This window comes from Fukomys damarensis, unplaced genomic scaffold, assembly GCF_012274545.1.
Source record: "Fukomys damarensis isolate Sample0158 unplaced genomic scaffold, DMR_v1.0_HiC HiC_scaffold_24, whole genome shotgun sequence".
Taxonomy (NCBI): domain Eukaryota; kingdom Metazoa; phylum Chordata; class Mammalia; order Rodentia; family Bathyergidae; genus Fukomys; species Fukomys damarensis.
In genome coordinates this window covers 59,400,428-59,407,987 of record NW_022900936.1, presented here as the reverse complement: position 1 = coordinate 59,407,987, position 7,560 = coordinate 59,400,428, and the positions used below count along the sequence as shown (strand labels likewise).

The 7,560-nt window shown below is 35.7% G+C and overlaps 1 long non-coding RNA gene across 1 annotated transcript in view; it reads right to left on the bottom strand.

The window, feature by feature from the left end:
• The window catches only part of LOC104866215, a 56,789-nt gene that overhangs the window by 29,289 nt on the left and 19,940 nt on the right, over positions 1–7,560 (bottom strand). The window lies entirely within an intron of this gene.

Genomic DNA, 7,560 nt, shown 5'->3' with positions numbered 1-7,560 from the left:
AAAAAAAAAAAAAAAGAAAAGAAAAGAAAACTTCTTTGAAATAAAATAAGTAGTCAAGTCACAAACCAAAAGTAAATATTTCCAAGCATAAATTTGATAAGGAACTTTTATCCAGAATATGTACAATATTGTCATGGTGTAATTACAGGAAAGCAAGCAACACGATAAAAAGTAAGGAAAACGTTTGACCAGACACTTTAGTAAAAATATGTGAATGGCAAATAGGGATATGAGAAGATGTTTTGCATCATTTTTAATTTAAACTACAGTGAGATACCACTATAAATCTATTAAAATTATTCAAACTTTTAAAAAATGAAAATATCAAATGCTGATGAGAAAGCAGAATAATAAGAATTCTTAGTGGTGGCAATGCAAAATGGTACTTCCATTTGGGAATACCATTTGGGAGTTTTTATACTGTTACAAAAACCTTTACTATATAACTCAGTGATCTGCCTCTTAGGTATTTACTAAAAGAAATAAAGGTATACCCATACCAAAAACATGGATGCAATTTTTTTTCTTTAAGTTTATTGGTACTTTTTAGGTATACAGTAGTTATACTCATCATTGGGATCATGTACCTTTACATGATGTACCTTGGTTCTTATGTTTTCCCCATAACCCTGCCCTCCCTTCACCCCCTCTACCCTTCCCTGTTTACAAAGACTTTGTTTCCATTTTTTCCTTTTCCCATATTTCCTTTTTTCCCTTCCCACTTCCCCTATTCCTTTAGCCCTTTTCTTCCTATTTCACATCAATTATACAATTTGAACCTTATTTACACTTTTAGTTTTTCACCCCAGAGAAACTATTCAGTATTTATACGTGTGTCCTACTTATTTCACTTACTATTATGGCCTCATTATGGATGCAATTATTTATTTTGGGTTTCTGCATAATCACCAAATCTGGAAACAGTCTGAGTGCTTATGAATTAGTAAATAGATAAACAACTGTGATGTATCTACATAATGAAATGCTGCCTAGAAATAAAGAGGAACAAAAAATACTGAAAATTTGTAACAATATGGATAGATCTTAAGAACATTAAACTAAGTGAAAGAAATGATACTCACAAGGCCATGTACCTTATGATTCCAGTCACATGACATTCAGGACAAAGCAAAACTATCCAGATAGCAAAATGGCAGTTTGCCATGGGTAGAGTGGAAGAATGGGGTTGATAACAGAGGAAGATAAGGGAACTTTCTGGGGTGAGAGAAATATTCTATATCTTGAATATATAGTAGTAGTTATAAACTTTTATACACTAATCAAAATGAATAGGACTAAATAGTGAATTTAATACATGTAAATTAGACCTCAATAAACATGATAAAAAGAGAAGAGGTACTTATTGCTCATTACATTTGAAAAGTTGGGGTGTTTTCTGGTTTTAGGCAAATCTGGGACTGAGTGCTAAAACAACTTCCTTTTCTAGTCTCACTTGCCCTGTTTCTTTCATTTTGGCTCGTTCTCCCCAAGTGGTGGTGCCCACTAGTTGCTTCCGTTATTCAAGGATCTTTTTCTGCTTATACATTTAGAACAAGATTCTTATTTTTGTGCCACAATAGCAGTAACCTCCAAAGGGCACCGATTAGCCTTACTTATTTAATATCCACCCCTGGTCAAGCAAGACCTGGGCCTTGGGAAATAAGTTACTCTGACATGGCAGGAGAGACTGCTACATCAGAAACCCTTGGTGTGGTAAGGGAACAAATTTCAGATGGAAGGAGATCCAGGCAAGCAAAACAGTCCTGACATCTTCATTTTTAAGTACTGCATACAGTGATCTACTTGCTGTTCCTATCACTCCAAAATTCTTTCAAATTGTGTTCTATGGAATGTTTACAGCATGTTTTCTGGATTTATGGCTTTCCAAATGTATGCTATCCCTTAAAAATATTGCAACTTAAAAATATTGCAACTTCTATGGATGTTCCTTGTAAATCGCTCCCTTTTTCATAGGAACCCAACACAGTGTATTTGGGTTGGAATGCTTCTCCAGTGCTGAAAGAATGACTCGAAGGTGGGCTGTATTTGACCTCTCCAGTTGGTAGTGTGACCTGCCATTTGGGTGATATCAGTCCTAGGAAGTAACATCACAACCCACAGTTGCCTGGTTCTCAGTTGACTCAATCATCAGTTGCCTGACACAGAGCAAGAAAGGACAAGATGACGAAGTGTGCTGGACTGACTTTCTGACTTGTACAATTAACCTCATCACATGAGCCTAACCTCCATATAGTGGTGCCCCAGCTCTGAGCTGCAGAGACTGATTACCCTGTTGGTAGTTTTGAGACCCTTCAGAAAGCAACAGTTAGATTTGTGGAAGAAATGTAGAAACTACCTAGTAAACAGCCTAATTTTACAAATGAGAAAACAGAAACCCTGAGAGGTTCTTGCTCAAGAGCTGGGATTTGAGCCTGTACTTTCTGTCTACTGAACTGTCCTTTTGCTAATATTTCCTAATGCTCATATCTTGCCCCCTGTTTAGAACAGATGCTCCTCATTTTCTGATGGGATTATGTGCTGATAAAAACCCACTACAAATTAAATTATTAGGACAAAAGTGCATTTAATATATCTAACTGAACATCATAGCTTAGCAACACAGATCATAGCAAGGTATTTTTGTTTTTGACCTTCATCGTTGTGCAGCTGGCTGCAGTTCTCTTTGGCTGCTTAGCATCATATTATACTGCCAGTTAATAAGCTGAGAAAAGACAAAAATTTGAGGTACTGTTTCTACTGAATGAATCTTCCCTTCCCGCTATAGTGAAGTTGAAATACCGTAAGTCAAACCATCAGCTATTACAGGGATGGCCTGCAATAGGTTGCAATATTCACTATGGAGAGCATAGTGAGTTTTGCAATCAGAGTGACTTGCACTTAAATCCAGGTTTTTAAAGTTATTGTCTGAGTGACCTAAGCCATTTACTCAACCTTTTTCCTCAACTACAAAATGAGACCAATAATAATATCTCCTTCAGAAATGTATTGTGCAGAATAAATAAGATTTTTTTAAACAGTATAATAGCTAGCACATAGTTTTTACTCAGCAAAGGTTAGCTGTTTGATCTCTTTGGTGTCTCTTTGGTCAGTGCTTCTGCCTTAGTTAAGAAAAATCATACATAGAAGAGAACAAAACCTTTTCAAGCAATGGAACTAGCAGGACTAAAAGATAAATTTTGCAATGAACTGTTGTGCAAGAAAATATTGGTTTTATGAAAACATCCCATATCAACATGAGATACCATGAAACAGAGAGAAGGGTGATAGCTTCAGGATAAGAAAAGCCACCTTTAGAATTTTGCTAAGTAATGTTGAAGTTCACTGCAGTATCATGATCTCTTAAAACCCTATGATGATACAATACAGGAAAAGTCAGGTCAGGATTTGAGTAGCAAGAGAACAGGGTAGAACAGGAAAGAGTAGCCAAAATGGCACAAGATTAAAAGAAAGTGTAGGAGTATTCCATATATATGAAGTCAAGAAAAGGAAATGAGAAGGCAATTTGGGATCGGGCAAATAAAAGGTCAAGTTTAGATCAGTTGCATAGACAAGTACTATAAGTCAAGGCCATGGTGGACACAATAGCAAGAACAAATAATAAAAATCAAGAAATAAATGAAGGAACTGAATCTTACTCTAAAGAGCTGGGACAATATACCATTTGGTCCTACATGGGAATTACTAGCAAGGGGCATGCGTGCTAAGAAGTGAACTCATCTTTGCCACTAAGTCAAGGATTCTACACATTTCCTGCCAGGACAGGACTGAGGCAAGAATACTGCAGAGTCTACAGTAGGTGAGAAGGTGCCCCATTTGTGAAGGAAGCTTTTCACAATCCTCAAATGACAAAAGATTTTCACTACTCATATAGTCTGAAATAGAAATAAAGAACAGAGAAACATGATTCCAGAAGTTATAGATATTTTGGTATACATGCCCAGAGGCATTTTAAAAATATGGCCATGTTTTTTAAAACTAAGAAAATAAACTGAATGCATTACTAATAGAGATTACACCAGACTAAAATTCAACGGATAAATTTAGACATTATTTCCAAGAGTACTCTCAGGCTATTTGAGTGGAAGTGTGGTAAGGTGGAAAATATCTTTTCTTTTTAAAATTAATTTCATTGGTACAATTTAAATATGTATAATGACCACATTCATCAAGATGGATTTGTACCTATACATGGTATATCTTGATTCCTCTTTTTCTCCCAATCCCCTCCCCTCCCTTCAATACCCCCATCCTTTTTTACAAAAGTTTTGTTTCTATAATTTGCTATTGTTCAGTGAAATTCAGAACTAGAAATCCAGTAGTCACAAATGGTTTTGGAACCACAAATTTGAAAAGATATATAAATATCCCAGAAGGGGTACATTTGTTTAGTTTTTGGATAGGTCAGAGTGCTTTTGTGTGATATGTATATACAAGTGTGTGTGTGTGTGTGTGTGTGTGTGTGTGTGTTCATTTGGTGGGAGTAGATAGTATTACGGGTGAAATGTAAGAAAATGGCAGCTATTAAAGCAGTGCTCAGGGACCAAATGTAAGGCCAATCAGGTAGTTGTAGATATGATATAATGGTTTTCAAACTGTGATTTACATAAATCAAAAGAACTCTAGCCTAGCACCCCACTCCCCAACCCTGGCATTTGAATTCAGTCCTTTCACACAGAGCGATATCCTTGGCCCTTTGTTTGTTTGTAATCAGGGTCTCTCTGAGTCATTAAATTGCATGAGCTAGGCTCAAACTTGTGATCCTTTTGTCTCTGTCTCCCACAGTGCTGACGTTCGTTGCAGGTGTGTACCATTACGCTTACCACAGTGTCTAATTCAAGAGAAAAAGAAAGTACGTAGCTTACTCCATTCCTATATTCATTTCAACCTGAAACTCTGCTTTTCATGTGTATTATGTCTTGAAAGTCCATAGAATATTATGTTTGAAACCCAAGACTCCAATTCGTGTCAGAAAAACTGTAAAGGATTTTGAAATGCACAAAAAGAGATTATTGGCTGCACTGTGGAACACCTCCTTCCAGGTTCTTTCATTTAAAGAAGCCTGTATCTTTTAGTATTTTACAACTGCATATGTTATAGAACATGTACAGCAATGCAAATGACTTTTGTCCAAAGAAAGATAAATGATCTAATTCTGGTGAAATATTGCCCCGTGGATATTTGCTATTTTGTATTTTTTTAATTTTATTTCTTATTGCCTATATGTCTGTGCTGTTTAAATTATTTTGAGAACTAGTCACATTTTACCAGTATCTTCATTAACTGAGTTAAATAAAAAAAATCTCTGACATGTTCATTTTATAGTAATATGAGAATTGACAGGATTGAACTTGGGATCTTTTGCTTGTGAGGCAGGCCACCGAACCACTGAGCTAAATCCCTGGCCCAACATTTTACTTTTTAAAAATATTACCCTTTAAGAGTTATAAAACAATCACTGGAAGCTCCTGACATAGTGTAAATAACATCATTTACAGATAAAGTGGAGCCTGAGTGATTTGCCAAAGAGAAAGTATATTTAGTCTGTGCTCTATGCTTAAAAGTAGACCTCATGCCGGGCATGATGGCGCATACCTGTAACCTCAGCACTCTTCGGGAGGCTGAGGCAGGAGGATCACTGTGAGTTTGAGACCATCCTGGGCTACATAGTGAGTACCAGGTCAACCTCAACTACATAGTGAGACCCTGTCTCAAAAAAAAAAAAAAAAAAAAAAAAGTAGACCGCATAACACCCTGTCCTGCTTTAATACAGCTCATGTGAAATACTGATCATTAATGTTTTCAATGTAATAAGAAAAACTAAGATTATTAATATACAATGGTTTATTGTATATCAAGGTATGAAGATAAAGCAGTCAATTTAATTGTGTTATATTAAAAATTATGTCATATCCGCAAATGTCTATAAAATGTCTAACTCAGACTTTAATAGGACATGTCTAGACTGATAATAATTCTTTACTTCTCCAAAGGAGGCCCCTGAACCCAAGAACTTGCTGACTTTCAAGGAGTGACTCCCGTTTTCTTTTCTGCTTCAGCAGCATCATGAATGACAGCCACGTTTGCTACACACTCCGATGGGCACCGATACCTAAATCTCCACTTAAGGTTTAATAATGTATGCTTATTTCAAGTAACACATATAGAAGTAATGAGAAGTATAAGAAAAACTCGTATAAATATTTTAATACTAAATTTATTGAGCCATCATGAGATTAATACAAAGTACTTTGGGCCTCTAAATGTACAAGAGGTGCTCAAAGTCATAACCATTAGCCAGACATTTCTTACTATGGCGAACTGTTGAATTGTGTGTATATTTTTTTGGCAGATTCTCTCTCTGCCTTTTTTTTCCTGCGACTGGGGTTTGAATCTGGGGCCTAGTACATACTAGGAAAATGCTTTACCCCTGGGCTATATACACAGTCCTTTTTATTTTACTTTTAGATAGGGTCTCACTAAGTTGCTCACGCTGACCTTGAACATGCTGTGTTCCTTTGTCAACCTCTCAAGTAGTTGGGATTATATGCATGCACCATGATCCCCAGCTAAGCTTATGTTATTTCTGTAATATGCCTCCCTATTATACATGATTTATACTAGATGTAACTTCCCTTTCTTCTGTCTTCAAAAGAACACTTCCGAATGGTGTGACTATGAAGTTATTATTCTGAAATACATATTTTAAAAAGACAAATCACTGGCAGCATTGGATATTTTAGCTATTATAATGATTAATGATCTGAACATACTTTAAAACCCTGAGACTCAGTACGGTAGTTTACCTCCATAGTTGATAATCACTGATAGGGTATAACCCTTCGTCTTTTTTTTTTTTTAAGCTAATCACAGGTTTATTGGTACAATCTAGGTATACAATACAACTACATTCATCATTGGGATTCTGTGCCTTTACATAATAGGTCTTGATTCTCATTTTTCCCCTTGTCCCTGCCCTCCCTTCACCCCCTCCTTCCTTCCCCATTTACAAACACTTTATTTCCATTTTTTCAGTTTCTAATATTTTTTCCTCTCCCTTATTACCTTTCCCCCATCCTTCTCACTTTCCCTACACCTTTAGCCCTTTACTTCCTATTTCACATTATTAATTATCTCATTAGGATCCTGTGTACTATTATAGTTTTTCACACCAAAGAAACTATTTGGTATTTCAGTTAAAGAAATCTCTGTATGAACATTAAAAATAGGGAATCCTAAAATAAAACTAAAAAGGAAAGTAAAAGAGAAAAGGCAATGATGTAACATTAAAATAATCCTTAATTCTGGAGATGAACATGGTCCCTGAACATATTTAAATTGCTTCTCCCTCTTACAGTCTTATCTTATTCTTTTTTTCATTATTTAGAGAATACTTTATTAGTTTCTGTAATCAAACCCACGTAGATATGACCTTACATATTTAGTATTATGTGTTACCCCTGTACACATGGAAAAAAAAATAAATGAACATTTCTAGACCAATATGGTTGTCCATTTCTGTACAATGCCAACTCAACACAG